Source organism: Miscanthus floridulus, chromosome 10, assembly GCF_019320115.1.
Source record: "Miscanthus floridulus cultivar M001 chromosome 10, ASM1932011v1, whole genome shotgun sequence".
In the NCBI taxonomy this organism is placed as follows: domain Eukaryota; kingdom Viridiplantae; phylum Streptophyta; class Magnoliopsida; order Poales; family Poaceae; genus Miscanthus; species Miscanthus floridulus.
In genome coordinates this window covers 77,880,080-77,898,462 of record NC_089589.1, presented here as the reverse complement: position 1 = coordinate 77,898,462, position 18,383 = coordinate 77,880,080, and the positions used below count along the sequence as shown (strand labels likewise).

The following is an 18,383-nucleotide window of genomic DNA, read 5'->3' as shown; positions in this document are numbered from 1 at the left end:
ATTCTAATAAGTTTGACAAAACTATTCCCATGCATTTCACAGATCATGAAAAATGTTACAGCCACCAGTACATCAAGGTATTTTCTTGTTCTGGAAAATATAAACTTGCACTGTTTTTATGTTTACCAGCTTTCAAATATCTGAAGTTGAGCTACTAAAAGGGAGAGGAACCAACATACAATGCTAGATGCATTTTACTTACAAAATTTCTTCTTAGCTTTTGTTAGCTATCATTTTGGGAAACATGCTTCCAATAATACTCGATCCTAATGACCTTATAGTTTGCTGTGCTAGATAACGATCCTCAGAAATGAAACTGCTTTCTCTAGCACTCTACCGACGGTCGATCGTTCATTGCGAAAAGTTTCTGCAGTGTACATAATTATTTCTTTTCGCATATGATTGTTTTCTGCAGTGTACATAATTATTGATTAGTAATGACAAAATAGACAAGTTACGCAGTTAGACTAAGATACATTAAACATTACGATTTTGATATCTAGATGATATTTCTAATTTTAGCATTGGCTTCATGCTTTTGAATATACAATTTTCTTCTTTCAGGGTGCTTTAGTGCGAGTGAAATTATGGGATTTGCTAGGTAATGAGCCAAGAGGTACAAGAAACACTGCAAGAGGAAGAAGGCTTACTTAGCTTCTGCCGTTCAACAAAATCCGAATTGAAAATGGACTACGATGAAATGATATTGCTCCAAGTTGGTCTCGGTCAACAAACGGTTGTGCGAGGAGAGAAGTAGCACAAGCTTTATGTGACGTGGCTATAACTATAAAGCTGTTGTTAAGGGAAGCAGTACTATGTACCGTATGGCTGGAAGAACGAAGAAGGGATGGCCTCCGGCGCCGGAGACTGGAGACTGGAGACGACGCGCGCGGCTTGCTCCTTGCTTGCCCTGGCCCCTGTATGGGTATGGCTGTGTGTCGAGAGCGTGGTTAACTAGAGACCGGCTAGCCTCCTATCTATGCGTGGACTCGTGACTCGCCGGCGTAGTGGTTGCTTTTGGATCTCGTACTCGGTACTCCATGACCGGCATGGCACATTGGCAGTGCCACAACCAACACCTAACAGCCCGCAGGGGAGGAATGCGGGAGAGAACTGCTGGGGGAGCAGGCCCTTACGGGAGCGGCAGCTGAAGTTGCGGTGGCCGGCGGCGTGGAGATTTTGGGAGTAGTCGAGTAGAGAGAGTTGGGGAGAGAAGACTTGTGGCAACAAGTTTTTTATGTTGGGCCGTTGGAGCTTTGGGCCATGGTTAGTTTCTGGTATTTAATTTTGTAAAAAATCCAAATTACTCTCCCAAGTTTAGCATATGTCCGAATAACATCTAAACTAACATTTGCCTTTAACTATTTATGTTAGGTTAGTTTACCCCCTTAACAGGATTTATTTTTGTTTGTCCACGTATAAGATCAAATTTTGTGACGTGATTAGAGACATCATAAGTTATCTTAGAAAAACGCATCTCAATTCCGCAGGATGCAGCCACCACGCTGAATATATGTGAGAGTAGTAGCAAACCAACAAGGACAAGTGATCAACACAATGATTTATTCCCGTGGTTTGGTTACATGCCGACAACCTACGTTGACGTTATGGCAAGTCCTCAAGTGATGATTCACATGCTAACTAGCGTGACAAGCTAAAAGAATCATAGGTTTGTTTGACAAGCAATGTTTTTTTCTCACGGACGTTGCTAGAACTGTCATGAGGCTCTTGCAACTTTTACCTAATTTCATTACCTTTAGTGAGCCTGTAAACTTGATTGAACACGTCAATGCTAAAAAATGCAATTTCTAGCTATTATATTGAGATGAATTTCTTTCTCATCGCTAGTGGTGGGTTTTCATGATAATTTAGGTGCTCCATCTTGTCCTTTGTTAATCTAAATACACCCAGATTAATAACTTCTAGGTAGCAAGACATACGAGCATACCAATAGAAGTTTGTGCCTCAAAGCGTGGGAACTATGGGGTTCCATCCTGGTCACTCTAAAGGGTCGAAGCTACACCATCGTGGGCAGACGAAAGTGGTGCAGCGTGGTGTGGCTACACGAGCGTGGTGGGCACATGCAACACAGTGTGTGGGAGAAGGGGGTGGCCCAGGATACTACAATAATACAAGTTTAGCAAGCTGAGTGTGTATTTCAAAAGTAAAAGAACGACATGGAAACTTGAAACAAGTTTAGGGAGTTGAATGTGCAATTAAAAAGTACCGAGACTTGAATGAGAACTTGAGACAAGTTCAGGAAGTTGAATTTGCAATTTGAAAATACCGGGATCTACATAAGAACTTAGCTTAAGTTTGAGGACCATCAGTAAAATTTACTCCATTTTTTATTTCGAATATCTTGTGCATGTCTTGATAGTTAAGCAAGACATTGATACTGAGAAGACTTTTTTTTCCAACTTGTATGGCGAATTTGCACGGTGGGTTCACAATGATTAAAGGCTCGATGGTTAAGCAAGACATTGCTACTAACAAACTTTTTTTTTTTGCAACACTTCACAGTGATTCACGCTGTGTCTTGGTCTGCATCCTGGATCCTCCGTTCATACTTTTGAGTAAAATTCTTTTAATGCTGAATTTCATTTGTAATATTTTTAATACATATTTATTCAAAAACATTTGAATATTCTTATTGAAAAAGTATTTATACAATATTTTATCTTAACCTCAGTAAACTACCGCAGAAGTAACTGTTTTTTTTTTAATATTTCTATAACTTTTAGTTGACCTATCATATCATATAATAGTAATAGTTAAGGGAGATCAGAATTTTTTCCATCTAAACATAATAATATCGAATTAAATATTGATGTTTTATTTAGATATTTAAATTTAAATTGCTTTGGCTTCGGTGTCATCAGATGGTAAACAGTGTGAGTGCCCTGTTGTCGTAACAGGCTTATTTGGGGCAGGCACCCCTCTCGCAATAAAAAACGCGAGCTTTTACCACCCATCATTTCCCTTTAACTGCCAGAAGGATCATGCTTTAGAACGGCGCACCCGCTCACTGCTTTATCCCGCTGCCCTGCTCGCCCGCCTCTGCTTCGCCGCCGACGTGGGACTAAAACGACTTCCCTTCATCCCTTGGTTACAGCAGGCGATCAGCCGCTGATTGGGCTTCAAAGCCTTAAATTTCTTCCGATCCAGCTGGGCCGGGCCCACTAAGTGTTTGACACGACTCGGCTCGCCGCTCACCTCGCCGAACAACCCCAGCCAATGAGCCAACTGCAACGTCGGTCGCGTCCAAATGCCGCCGCCCACCGCCGGTGCGATGCGGGCTGCGGCGGGGTCGCTCTCCACCGCGGCGCAACTCCAGGCGCAGGCACGGTTTCGCCCACCGCCGGTGCGCCGAGGTCCAGGGAACGCTCCGTAGTGCCGCGCTGCACGGCTTCGCCGTCCGGATCGGGTTGTGGTTTCGTCGGCGCTGTTCGACATGTACGCCAAGGCTGGATGACCGCTGGATGATGTTGTCAGGGTGTTCCACGAGATGCTACATAGAGACGCTGTGGTATGGTATGGAATTGTAAACGATCGTAAATTTTTAGCCAGAACAGTATATTTCTCTCACACAAACCAGTCAGCAATACTTCTTCACGAACCAGCAACGATACGAACCAGCCAAACGAACAGGCCGTCGGGTGTTCGAGATTTCCGAGGGCTGCGGAGGCCCTGGAATTCTGGCAAATAGTGGCGAATGTTCGTAGGCTTAAGTAATCGAACCGGTTCCCTAGAATTGTGGCCGTTCAACTGCTATCATTAAGCATCAGCGATCAGGCACAAACAATCTGATGAGATGTTGTTCTGTAGCTCAAATAGTCCCTTCTCTTCTAAGATTTGGGAGTTCAGAATCGACCAAGGAGGGATTGTGAAAATATATATATCTCTGTTGCAAGCCTGCGAGAGGCTGCAGCTAGCTGCTGACCTTTTTGTTCTCTCCTCCGGCCATGGCCGGCCTCCAATGCCTCACCCTTTGCGAGAAATTTCAATATTTAACCCTGAATTCGTAAGCCTCTCGGTATTTGACATCTTCATAAGGCCTTCAATATTTAACCCTGCGCACGCGAATTGTTTCAATCCGAGGGATTACGAAGGATTTGTCTCATTTCTTATTTTCAACTGACTCTTTACACTGTTTAGGCCACGAGAAATGATGATACTACCCTCCCCTCTTTTCTGGTGGTCTGGACGCTCGCCCGGGACATCGCTTCCCTCGGTTCGCGCACTTTTCGCCCCGACATCTTCCCTGCCGGCCCACCCAACGGTTCCTATAGTCCCCAGAACTTAAATTCTACATAGATCTAACATATGTTGTCAAAATCAACATAAACAACGTATAAATTATAATCAAATTTCAGCTTACACAATAGAACCAGTCATACAATTTAGTAAATAGGTTCAAGTCGACAGTACAACCATGTAGGTAATTTAGAGAGTACAGGTTCACATAGAGACAATAGAATCATCCGGCCAATTTAAGATTACAGGTTCACATAGACAAAAGAAACATCCTGATGGCTAGGAATCTAGAACAATACAAAAGTCTCCAAACGATGTTCTAGGAATATTCAAACATCGATCTTCTTTCCCTTCTTTAGAGTGAGTTTTTTCTTGAGACCTAGCATCTTCCTTGGAGTGGCCATAGTATAACTTGCCCCTTCTCTAGTTTGACTAAATACCATAGGAAAATAAATTGGTTCAGTATATGAAGTAAGATAAGCACAAACATGTTAAACATAGTGAATCATTTTACCTTTTGGTTACTGCTCTAGGGCTTGCAGTGATCTGATTAGTGCCTCCAAATTCCACCATTGTTAACTGCATTTGGCTAAAAATGAGACAAATGTTTAGCCTAAAAAATAGATAGTGTTCCAAGTTCCAAGTCAATGTTCAGTTTATAGAAATTCACCTTCTTGTAATAGGCCTAGGACTAGTGCTAATTTCTCTTGTGCCTTCTAGTTCTTGCACAGGTCTAGGACTATTATTCATTGAATTTTCTTGCACATTTACCTTCTGCCTTTTGGATGGACTAGGAGCCGCATCACCTTTGGTAGAACTAGCAGGCCTACCTACCTTTCCTTTCTTGGCCTGACTTTTCATGTAAATGTAAAATTGAGATAAGTTCAAAATATGAAGCAGAGTATGAGTTTGTTCGAAAAGGGCATACACATTTACCTCTTCTTTGTTCCATTGAGAGGACACTTTGGGGATGTTGTCCTATGGCCATGACCTAAGCAATTTTTACACTGCACTTGCCACATGCCTTTGCCCCTAGGCATGTTTCCCTTGTTCTCAATACAACTAGGTTTTCTGAGTTCCCATTGTCTTCCAACCTCTCTCTTATTGAGTGGTGGTAGCACTTTGAATCCAGGATCCACACGTGCCCATTGAGACTTATCAGGTAGTGGTTTGATCACACCACCATAGGCTATTCTAAAATGGTATACTGAGTAGTATGGATCAAGGTAATCTTCCAACTTAGGATTTCTATGTGTGGTGATTAGAAGCAAAGCATGTGCACATGGTTTCCCTGAGACTTGCCACTCCCAACATGTGCATGTGTGATTCTGAATATTAACCACATGTCTTATGATCTTGTGCGAAGCTGTGACCTCTGTCACCACTACTTCATCCCGTCCACCTTCTTTTAAGTTCAAGTGACCCAACTGCCGACTCATTGCATATAGTTGGCGAACAACTATTGGCAGCATTACATGTCCTTCAAATTTCTCACCTATTCTCCTCCATCTTGCATAAAGTTCCATGAACTTGGACCTAAGAGTGTCAGCAAGGTCAACTATTGGGAGGTCCTTAATGTCCTTCACCCAATTGTTCCAAACCTCTGCCACATTATTAGTGATATGATCACACTTTATTGCCTCTGAGAACTTGCTCCTCATCCACTTCAACTTGTGATTGGCTTTCAACCATGGCTCAACCTTTTTATTTACTGCATATATCTTGTTCATTAAGTACTCATGGTATTCTGGTTGGAAAGTCCTTGTTGCAGGATACATTCTCCCAAATGCAGGCCCTTGAAACCTCTTGCTAAAATTCTTCATGAGATGGACAAAACATTCTCTATGCTCTGCCCAAGGGTATACCTTCTTCACTGCATTCACTAGACCCTTGCAAGCATCTGAACTTATAGCTAGGTGCGGTGGATTCCCAATTGCCTTTTGCAGCTGCTGCATAAACCAAGTCCAGTTATCAATAGTCTTACCATCAAAAACCCCAAATGCAACTGGAAACATCCAGCTGTGTCAGCTAGTGCTGTAGCTGAAGGTAAGTGGCCATTCCATCTACCATTGAGAGCTGTGGAGCAATACTCAAAAATGGCCTACAACCATTTAGGAAACCATCAATGCTTGGTTTGAAACAACAAAAGAATCTATGAAAAAATACACCTTCCTCCTTATTCACGACGTCTACCTCTACAACACTTCCTGGCATCCTGAGCTCAATCTCTGCATTGAAGTTGAACAAATATCCAAAACTTTCTTCCCATGTCCAAAAAATGTGTTCTGATGCCAAAGTTGTACCCTTATGCACAGTTTTGTACCCAATTTTGACTTGATACTTGTTCTCTAGCTCTTCTTGTATTTTCTTTGCACCCATGTTTGGATTCTTCTTTAGAAGAGGAACTACCTTCTCTGCTACCCAATGGTATGATGCCATCTTGGTCCTCACTCTCCCAGTAGATGGACAAAAATGCTTTTTCTTATTCAATGTAACCTGTCAAATAGAAACAAACATGTTAGTAACGCAACATATATAAATGAGGACTAAAAACTTCATAATACATTAAGTCAGCATGCTGCATATGAAAAGTATTAGTACCCTAACTTGTTGTTCATCATGCATCAGCCTTGCTACAATAGACCATGGACAACCCTCAACTTTGCAATGCCCTCTGAATAATTCTTTACAAGATTTATCTGTTGCAAGTTCAAACTGTCCCTTAATAGCATGATGCCGCACTGTAGCCCTGAATTCATCCATACTAGCATATATGGTTCCAACTTTCATTGGAGGGTCTTCTCTGTCATAGAACACAGAATCCTCACCAGGTATACGATCATCAACCATCAACTCTGCATCTTGTAGTTCCACATCATCAAGATTAGTTTCATTTTCCTTTGCAGCCACTGTCGACGAAATATGGTCGGCAGTCCACCGAGGGGGGTGCCCGTGGTGGTAGATTATCGGTAGACGGTGCGTGTAATCAGGAACCAGATGGTTACAGAGGCACAAGACACAAGATTTATACAGGTTCGGCCGCCGTGTTGGCGTAATACCTACGTCCTGTGTCTCATTATTCTGTATTGATTGAGGTGAGATCTGTTATGATCTATATAACCTAGATGACCTGTTGTAGATTGATTGTCCTCCCTGAGGGGGACCCCTGCCTCTCCTTATATAGTCTGGAGGAGGAGGGTTACAAGTAAAGTATCATATTTGGTACTATTACAATATATAGTACAACTTGTAATCTTGTCGTGCACGCCTCGATCTTACGGGTCGGGCCACCTCGGATGGTGCGGCCCATGTACCATCTTGTGGTACCTGGGGGTATATCCCCCACAGCTAGTCCCCGAGCGCCATGTATTCTGATGCGACACGCCATTTCAACCTTCTCCGAACAGTGAGGCTTGAGTTCTTGACATCTCCGACCACCGTTGTCGCCGGAGAAGTAGGTTGTCCGAAGAATGTATGGTGCTCTTAAGAAGAAAGAAAAAGATTTCCATCCTGGGAAGTGTGCCCACTTGGGTTTCTGTGAAGAAACGTAAGGGTGTCTTGAAGCGTAGCATCTTTGATCATCAGAGGCGTAGTGGTCGAAAAACAAGCACATTCACCACAAGGTGAAGTGTGCCCACTTAGTCCCCGAGCCTGGTAGTAGGTGACGTAGGCACATGGTGCCAGGCTCTAAAAAGAATTCCCAGTTATATTGAGAATCCAATCGTCGTACAGGCGATACGAGATGCATCGGCAGGTGCATCGTACCGATGTAGTCCCTGAGCTTGCTGGAAGGCGAGGTATGAGCCTTGTAGCAAGGTCTAAGTGAGAAAAAATATCCCAACTGTATGCGAGTCGCCAGTCGCATGTAGTCGAGACGCAAAGTCCCCGAGCCGTGGTCAAAGAGTGGTCGAGGCAGTCCCCGAGCACAGGTCGAGGAGCGAGCGACGAAGTCCCCGAGCTGTGGTCAGAGAGTGATCGAGGCAGTCCCCGAGCGTAGGTCGAGAAGCGAGCGACGAAGTCCCCGAGCTGTGGTCGGAGAGTGATCGAGGCAGTCCCCGGGCGTAGGTCGAGAAGCGAGCGACGAAGACCCCGAGCATAGCTCAAAATTCCTGTAGTATAAATATGTAGAATGGTAGTACATGATGTACAAAATAATAAATTATGGAGAAAAAATCAGTGGTGAAGAAATAACGCTCAGCAGTCACTTGTAAATGAGCATGATGTGATAAAGCAGTTGGTGCTTTGTAAACATCAGTGTTAATGTGAAGTTTGTGTTTATACTTAATATAAACTGCCCGACCAGTTAGTATGTAGCTGAGTCTCCAGCCCTAGCTAGCCCGTTAACCATAACGCGGGGCGCGGAGCCTGTGCACGTGTAGGAAGAACAAAGCGTCGCTAAGGAGCCGCTGCCGACCACCCATAATGCAGAGGGCAGACGCTCGTGCACGTGTAGGGAGGAGCCGGAGACAGGGCCTTTTTCTGGAGACATCGAGCGTCAACATGACTGGTCGAGGATTTGCATTAAGTATAGTTGTATGTTATATTTAAGATTGTATACATGGACAAACGTTATTTGAAGAATAACCATGACGAGGACATTTGTGGAGAAACATCGTAATGAGAAATTATATTAAATATAAATATTAGAAGTGTACTTATCTTTGGATAGAAATCCGGTCGGCGGTGAAGAAGTTGTCCGGTCCTCGAGCTTTTTGGCATGTTGTGATGTTGGTCGCGGTTGTCATAGCGCCACTCTTTGTGGCGATCATCATTGCGACGTGGTCTGGTGGTCGAGGTGATCGGAGCTCAGCAGAGCCGCTCGGGACGTGGTCGACGTGGTCTGGTGGTCAAGGTGGTCGGAGCTCGGCAGAGCCGCTCGGGACGTGGTCTGGTGGTCGAGGTGGTCGGAGCTCGGTAGAGCCGCTCGGGACGTGGTTGACGGGTCTGGTGGTCGGAGCTCGGTGGAGCCGCTCGGGACGTGGTCGACATGGTCTGGTGGTCGGAGCTTGGTGGAGCCGCTAGGGACGTGGTCGACGTGGTCTGGTGGTCGGAGCTCGGTGGAGCCGCTCGGGACGTGGTCGACGTGGTCTGGTGGTCAGAGGGCTTTGTCGTCACAAGACGCGTCGACGTGAAGTCTCATCAGGTAGTCAACGGAGGCCGCCGCGATCAGCGGGCCGTGCTGAAGACAAATCATCGATTCTGGTGATGACCTTGTCGGAGTCTAGGGAATTGGGGCTGAGCAGCAGCAGTGCCTCATGCGCACATGTAGAAACTTGTGCACATCCTGGTAGCCTCTTCAATCTTGCTCCTTCCTTATTGGCTTGTTGTTCGTTCGGCTGACTTGTTGAAATAGGTGGATACGCCGGGTCGGAGCTCTAGTTTCATGGACGCATCTGGGTCTTGAATCGTCGATAACCCAGCCGAGACTTGGTGTCGTTGCCTGACTCGAAAGCCAGTACTTGGGCGCAGGCTGGTCTACTGCAAGTCGAAATCGGACTCAGCTGGTGCGACAGTTGTACCTCGTATGCATGGTGCTATAGATGCACGTGGTCGGTGTTGACTTCGGAAGCAATCTAGGAGAGCTAGAAGTTGATTGGTCAAGCCGCTACAAAGCGTGTAGTCATGAACGCCGACGGTCACGGACCTGGGTGAAGTCCCGACACAAGCTGGAGGGTTGCCGTCGTGAAGCACGGGTTGTCGCCGTAGTAGATTGATTCCGTCACCGAGTGATATCAAGCCTGTCAGGCTTCTGAAGCACGTCACCGTAGGAAGTCAGGTTTCCACGAGCAGCATCGATCTTTAGATCCCATCTGGTTCGCCATAGATCAGCGTGCACAATCCCCTAAAGGGGTCCCCTACCTGGTGCGCCACTGTCGACGAAATATGGTCGGTAGTCCACCGAGGGGGGTGCCCGTGGTGGTAGATTATCAGTAGACAGTGCGTGTAATCAGGAACCAGATGGTTATAGAGGCACAAGACATAAGATTTATACAGGTTCGGCCGCCATGTTGGTGTAATACCTACGTCCTGTGTCTCATTATTCTGTATTGATTGAGGTGAGATCTGTTATGATCTGTATAACCTAGATGACCTGTTGTAGATGGATTGTCCTCCCTAAGGGGGACCCCTGCCTCTCCTTATATAGTCTGGAGGAGGAGGGTTACAAGTAAAGTATCATATTTGGTACTATTACAATATCTAGTACAACTTGTAATCTTGCCGTGCACGCCTCGATCTTATGGGCCGGGCCACCTCGGATGGTGCGGCCCATGTACCATCTTATGGTACCTAGGGGTATATCCCCCACAGCCACCATCCTAGCTTGCTTAGCCCTCTCATCCTTGGCCCTAAGACCAACAAACTCATACATTGCATTCTCATCCATCACAGGGAGTGCGGCACCAATTTGATCTTCTACAAGAGGAATAATCTCCAGACTGTCCCAATCAATTGCATGAGGAACAAATGCCTCATTGCTCGAATCTATAGTTCCTGTGGCATTATCATGCCCCACATTGCTTGCCGCTGCCTCTGTTACAGAGCTACCAAACACTTCTCTGGGTTTGTCCTCAATATCAACAAACAAGAACATCTTCTTGTCACCCATCCTTTCAGCAAATGCAAGAGATAGTTCTGTATCATTCAGCAACTTCCTTTCTCCACCACCACTCATGTCAAACTCATGTATTACAGGCTGCTGCCCGCTTCCCCAATTGAGCCTTGCTTTCAAGTCATTTTCTAGCATCTCCAAAGTATAAGATTGACAATCCACAACCCATTCATCACATTTTCGTGGCACATCAATAGAGCAACCATCATTGAACTTAGCAGTGAACTGAGAAAACTGAAAACACAACCTAAATGCGCCATCCCGATCGACTCTATCGTGTGTACCAACAAAAAATAAAAGAGACACAAAAATCAATTTTGTGCCCCTCCCCAAAATCAATAGGTACTGTAAAACTAAGAACAGAGATTTGAGATCGGGGGCTTACTCAGGAGGAGCAATCAAGATGGAGGGGGAGGATGGCCTGCTGGCGTCAGGCCAGCTAGGAGACCGGTCATGGTCGGCCTACGGCGACGGGCGAGCACAGCCGCCCCAAACCCTAGGCCCTTAGGCCAGGGAAGGGCGGCGGGCGGACAGGTACTGGACGGGCGGAGGGGGCCTGGCCTAGCAGAGAGGCACTATGGGTGGGCGAGTGGTGGCTGCGGTTGAGCGGCCGGTGGCGGCGGGCGGCCACTGGCAAGGCGTGGTGATGGGCGGCGGCCTATGTGAGTGGAGTTGCTCATCCGTGTGACTAGCGATTTTAAGAACAAACGAGCGAACTAGTTACGAATGGCTCCAGGATAGGATAAGGAGGCAGGGGTAGTTCGGTCATTTTCCGTATCCTAAACAGTGATAAGAGATATCTGAAAATTGAAAAATACAGGAAATCTCAGAAATCCCTCGGATTGAAACAATTCGTGTGCACAGGGTTATATATTGAAAGGCATGCGAATTGGATGTCAAATACTGAGAGGCTTGCGAATTCAAGGTTAAATATTGAAATTTCTCACCCTTTGCTCCTCCGCTGCTCGATTTGGCCATGATGGCACGCGCATCGGCTAGTGGCTGGCTAGGTCCCGGGGTGGCCACACACACTTAGAGTAACAACCTTTCATCCATGGCCAAAAAGTATTTAGTCTCTTTATAAAATTGCAACCGTGGTTGAAGGGAGGATTGGGACCTTTAGTCTAGGTTTGTAATACAAACTAGGACAAATTCCACCCTTTAGTCCCGGTTGTAACAGAAACCAAGGCATGTCAGTGCGGTAAGTCATACCTTTATAGCTGGATTGCAAAGCATCATATCCTCACCTTGTCATTATTCCATTATTTGTAGTGTCCTTTCTCATTTCGTCAACAGTAACAACAGAGAACACATAATTTGCCTTGTTAAACTGATAGAGCATCAGATCAGACCAAGACATGTACAAGCTAATGGATCAGTCAAATAGAGACATGTTGTCGACAGAATATGCTCGGCAGTCCACCGAGGGGTATCCCGCGATGGTAGATTTGTCGGTGGGGGTGCGCGTAATCAGGAACCGGATGGTGACACAAGGCGAAGAGACAGCGATTTAGACAGGTTCGGGCCGTCTGATCGACGTAATACCCTATGTCCTGTGTCTTTGGTGTATTGTATTGATCTGGACGACCAAGTAGCTTGATGTAGCCTATCCGCTAGGGGACCCCTGCCTCTCCTTATATAGTCTGGAGGGACAGGGTTACAAGTAAAGTATCCTATTTGGTACTATACAATGTCTTGCGGTGCACGCCGAGCAGCGCCGTGCACGCCTTGATCTTGTGGGCTGGGCCACCTCTGATGGTGCGGCCCATGTCTTGGGGGCCATACCCCCACAGTTAGTCCCCGAGCCTGATAGTAGGTGACGTAGTCACGTGGTGCCAGGGTCAGAAAGTAGAAGACCAGCCGAGCAGGCAGCCAGTCCCCGGGCGTAGCCTCGAGATGAGAACAAGCACATTCACCGCAAGGTGAAGTGTGCCCACTTAGTCCCTGAGCCTGCTGGAAGATGAAGAATGAATCTTGTAGCAGGGTCAAATAAGTCTGAAAGCTTGCTGACGTCGTCTGACATGCGCGTATCAAGACCCCAGACGTGCTGCCCAAGATCAGCACCCTGATCTGAACAACATGGAGCAGCTTGATAGCACACCGACGAGACATAGCAAGATCCGAGCAGCAAGGGAGTGCCCGGCGTTGCTGGCGATGACCAAGCACCCTGGGAGTTCCCGACGTAGCTGGCGATGATCGAGAATCGAGGAGCGAGGAGTCCCTGGCGTAGGCGGTGATGACCGAGCACCGAGGAGCGAGGAGCGAGGAGTCCTCGGCGTCGCTGGCGATGACCGAGCACCGAGGAGTCCCCGGCGTAGGCGGTGACGTCCGAGCACCGAGGAGTCCCCAGCGTAGGCGGCGATGTCTGAGCACCGAGGAGCGAGGAGTCCCCGGCGTAGGCGGCGATGACCGAGCACCGAGGAGCGAGGAGTCTCCGGCGTCGCTGGCGATGACTGAGCATCGAGGAGTCCCCGACGTAGGCAGCGATGACCGAGCACCGAGGAGCGAGGAGTCCCCGACGTAGGCGGCGATGACCGAGCACCGAGGAGCGAGGAGTCCCCGGCGTCGGCGGCGATGATCGAGCATCAAGGAGTGAGGAGCAAGGAGTCCCCGGCGTAGGCGGCGATGACCGAGCACCGAGGAGCGAGGAGTCCCCGGCGTCGACGACGATGACCGAGCACCAAGGAGCGAGGAGCGAGGAGTCCCCAGCATAGGCGGCGATGACCGAGCGCCGAGGAGCGAGGAGCGAGGAGTCCCCGGCGTAGGCGGCGATGACCGAGCACCGAGGAGCGAGGAGTCCCCGACGTCGCTGGCGATGACCGAGCACCGAGGAGTCCCCGGCGTAGGCGGCGATGACCGAGCGCCGAGGAGCGAGGAGTCCCCGGCGTAGTCGGTGATGACCAAGCGCCGAGGAGCGAGGAGTCCCCGGCATAGGCGGCGATGACTGAGCACCAAGGAGCGAGGAGTCCCCGGCGTCGCTGGCGATGACCGAGCATCGAGGAGTCCCCACCGTAGGCGGTGATGACCGAGCGCCGAGGAGCGAGGAGTCCCCGGCGTCGCTGGCGATGACCGAGGAGCGAGGAGTCCCCGACGTCGCTGGCGATGTCCGAGCACCGAGGAGCGTGGAGTCCCTGGCATCGTAGGCGATGACCGAGCACCGAGGAGCGAGGAGTCCCCGATGTAGATGGCGATGTCCGAGCACCGAGGAGTCCTCGGCGCCGCTGGCGATGACCGAGCACCGAGGAGCGAGGAGTCCCCGACGTCGCTGGCGATGTCCGAGCACCGAGGAGCGTGGAGTCCCCGGCATCGCAGGCGATGACCGAGCACCGAGGAGCGAGGAGTCCCTGACGTAGACGGCGATGTCCGAGCACCGAGGAGTCCCTGGCGCCGCTGGCGATGACCGAGCACCGGGGAGCGAGGAGTCCCCGGCGTCGCTGGCGATGTCCGAGCACTGAGGAGTCCTCGGCGTAGACGGTGAGGTCCGAGCACCGAGGAGTCCCTGGCGTAGGCAGCGAGGTCCAAGCACCAACGTAGCTGACAACGTCCGTGCGGTGAAGTGTGCCCACTTAGTCCTCGAGCACAAAGTATCCGTGCGCCGAGGAGTAACCAGCGTAGCTGGCGATCAGTTCGATCAACTGGTCGGCGACGGAGTCCATGAACCAAGCGGTCCAACCAGTTGATCGGTGGAGAAGTCCGAGCACCAGGTGGACGATGATCCTACAATCATGTAGAATGGGTAGTACATGATGTAAAAATAAATGAACTCTGGAGAAAAATCAGCAATGGTGATGAAACGACGTATGCAGTTCGACGATCAGTTGGCATGAAAATATATTTATGTTTAATATAAACCGCCCAAACAATTAGTGTGTAGCTGAGTCTCCAGCCCTAGCTAGCCCATAGTCCATAACGTCAAGCACGGAGCCCGTGCACGTGTAGGAGGAACAGGCGTCACTAAGGAGTCGCTGCCAACCACCCATAACACAGAGCACGGAGCCCGTAGCACATGTAGGGAGGAGCCAGAGACAGGGCCGTCTCTTAAGGCGTCCGAGCATCAACAGGACTGTTCGAGGGTTCGGAAAATCGTTTGGAGAGCAAACATGGAGAAAACAGTTCGGAGAAACATTATGATGATATACGGAGATTGGAGAATATTTAGAAGAATATTAAAACGTGACTTAGCTTTAGACAGAATGTCTGGTCAGCGGCATATGGCGTTATTTGGTCGGCGACGCGGGCAGCTCGCTTGCAGCTCGGCGGTGACGAGGGATGTCGGTGAGGGCCGCCGAGTAATGACGACGAGTTGACAGCGAGAGACGTCGGCGAAAGATGTCGACGAAGGCCGTCGAGCGGTGACGACGAGTCGACGGCGACGGATGTCGGCGAAAGATGTCGGCGAAGGCCACTGAGCGGTGACGACAAGTCGACGGCGAGGGACGTTGGCGAAAGATGTCAGCAAAGGCCGCCGAGCTATGACGATGAGTCGACGGCGAGGGACGTCGGCGAAAGATGTCAGCGGTGGCCGCCGAGCGGTGACGACGAGTCAACGGCAAGGGACGTCGGCGAAGGATGTCGACGAGGGCTGTCGGCGAAGGCCGCCAAGGGCAGCGGCGGCGAGTCATCGACGAGGGCTGATGAGGGCAGCGGCGGCGAGTGGTCGGCGAGGACGACCTCAGAGGTGGTTCCGAGATCGGATCTGCTGTCGTAGGGGCTGGTGTAGCAGCGATGAATCGTCATCGTGGACCGGGATGGATCTCCACGAGATTGACGACGAGAACACGTTGTTGATTTGAGGTCCATCTGGCTCGCCATGGATCAAGCACACACCCCTACCTAGCGCGCCAACTGTCGACAGAATATGCTCGGCAGTCCACCGAGGGGTATCCCGCGATGGTAGATTTGTCAGTGGGGGTGCGCGTAATCAGGAACCGGATGGTGACACAAGGCGCAGAGACAGTGATTTAGACAGGTTCAGGCCGTCTGATCGACGTAATACCCTACGTCATGTGTCTTTGGTGTATTGTATTGATCTGGACGACCAAGTAGCTTGATGTAGCCTATCCGCTAGGGGACCCCTGCCTCTCCTTATATAGTCTGAAGGGACAGGGTTACAAGTAAAGTATCCTATTTGGTACTATACAATGTCTTGCGGTGCACGCCGAGCAGCGCCGTGCACGCCTTTATCTTGTGGGCCGGTCCACCTCCGATGGTGCGGCCCATGTCTTGGGGGCCATACCCCCACACATGTACAAGCTAATAGATTAGTCAAATAGAGGGTACAAGCAAATATATCAGTCAAATAGAGACATGTAAAAGCTAATATATGATAACACATAAGACCAGCACATACACACTTGTAGATTAGACAAGTACAACCTAACAGATCAGACCAACAGATACACAATTGAATATTAGAGCAGATCAAAGCATGTACAGCTAACAGATTAGAGCAGATCAAAGCAGAGCAAACAAGCTTACCTCATTTTCAATGCCATTGTCATCTTCTTGCTCCATTGCATCAGCGCCGCCCGCATCAAGACCTGAGCTGCTGGCAGCAATTGATCCACAAAGCCTGTGGTTGGCCATCGGTGGAGCACGGTCAGTGCTGGATCTAGACTTGGCATGACACCTTGTAGTGCGCGAAGCCAGGTGTTTTCTAGATCCGCTCGCTCCTCCGGTCAGGCGAGGAGGAATGAATGGGGCTGAGCCGGATCAAGCCCCAATGCAAAGAGGCGGAAGCCCATGGCCACCTAGAATGCCGTCACCCTGGAGAAGGCCCTGGTATGAGTCGATGTGGGGGTAACCATCCACGTTGGTGTTTAGATCTAGCCCCTCCATGCCTCGAATAGAGGAGCCCAGAACATGCTCCGGTGCCTAGGAGAAGAAGCCGAAGTCGCCGGTGTTGGGGGCGAACGATGCACCAGAGGCCATGGGATCCACCGGAGAAGATGACTGAGAGAAAAAGTCCCCATGATTGTCCATGGTGAATACGGTGTGAGGGGGACCAATGGTAGCGGAAGAGGCGTGGGGAGGAGCAAGAACGGTCGCGGCGGCGTGGGCAATAGTGGGGTGGCGGTGGGGAGAGCAGAGGAGAGCGAGAGCGAGAGGGCGAGAGTGAGCGAGCTAGAGAGTGAGGGAGCGGATAGCGTTCGGGAGGCTTCTGGTGAGCGACATAAATGAGCGGCACCCCTATCCAAAGTTGGGTTTAGTCCCATTTAGCAACCCCTTGGTGACTAGTTGGCTAAATACCCATTTAGTCCCATTTAGTCATAGTGTTTGGGTAAAAAGTGACTAAATTGTACTAAAATTAGCCAGCTAAACTTTAGCAGCCCTAACCAAACACCCCCTTAGTCCCGATTTGAGACACGAACCCGGACTAATTTCAGACACGAATCCAGACTAAAGGTACCTTTAGTCTCGGTTTGTGTCTCAAACCCGGACTAAAGGTGCCTCCAGAGTATACTTGGCCATCGGGCCGTCTGGCTCGGCACGGCCCAGGCACGGGATAGGCACGGCCTAGAGGATGTTGGGCCGGCACTGCATGCCGTGCCTCCCGTGTCGTGCCGCTGAGGGCCTCGTGCCTAGTCAACAACCCAAGCATGGGCCTATGGGCCTAAATCCATGCTGTGCCGGCCTGGTAGGCATGGCCAAATCACCAGGCCATGCCAGCCCAAGGCCCGTAGGGTTCAAAAACACATCAAAAAATTCATCTCAACAAGAAGTATTCAAATTTGAAGTATTTTTTCCCAAAAGAGCTTCAAACTAAAACCAAAACCATACACACAGAGAACAAGAGGAAATTAAAAGGATAACTGAGCTATGTGCAATGCTGCCTCATTAAAAACCTTTCTGGGTAAAACTCACCCTTGTGAGAAACCCCAGAAAGGGAAAAAGAGTGCAGCACAGCTCTTATAAGTCTTAAACATGTTCAAAGGTTTACATGATACATCATAGATATAGATCATAATCAAGTCTGAGGCTCTCAGCTCACCTCTCAAGTCTCACAATCTCACTGTCTCAATCTCAACCACCAGATGTAGAAGCCACAGATGCAGATGTGGTAGCAGAAGGAGCCCCAGAACTAGAAGTAGATGCATCTTCATCAAGATAGAGATGCTCGAAGGAGTCTACTAGTTCTTGGTTGTCAACATCATGCTGCAGTCTTCTTTCACCTAGCTCCCAATCTTTTATGCAAGCAAGCATCTCCACATGTTTAGGCAATCGTCGACGGCGCCGCTCCTCAAGTATTCTTCCTATCAAGCTGAAATAAGATTCTGAAGACACTGTTGAAACAGGAACTGACATAATGTCTCTAGCCATGATAGAAAGCACTGGATATGTTGGCTTATGGTCATGCCACCAGAGAAGTAGATCAAAGTCATCCTCATATGCAGTGACATTGTCACTGTCTAGATAAGCAGATAGCTCACAAGCAGCAGCAGAAGTAGATAAAGAAGGACTGGGAGCAGAGGAGGAGGTCCAACAACACCAGATGCTCCAGGGCCTCCAAAAATTC

General features: G+C 49.0%; 1 non-coding gene and 1 pseudogene across 1 annotated transcript; both read right to left on the bottom strand.

Moving 5' to 3' along the window:
* Positions 1–2,874: 2,874 nt before the first annotated feature.
* LOC136490441 (small nucleolar RNA Z279/snoR105/snoR108) lies at positions 2,875–2,983 on the bottom strand. The gene has a single exon (XR_010767725.1). It is a non-coding gene; the product is annotated as a small nucleolar RNA Z279/snoR105/snoR108 (small nucleolar RNA).
* Positions 2,984–5,189: 2,206 nt separating this feature from the next.
* LOC136488904 (uncharacterized) lies at positions 5,190–16,453 on the bottom strand (annotated as a pseudogene).
* Between the last annotated feature and the right edge of the window lie 1,930 nt (positions 16,454–18,383).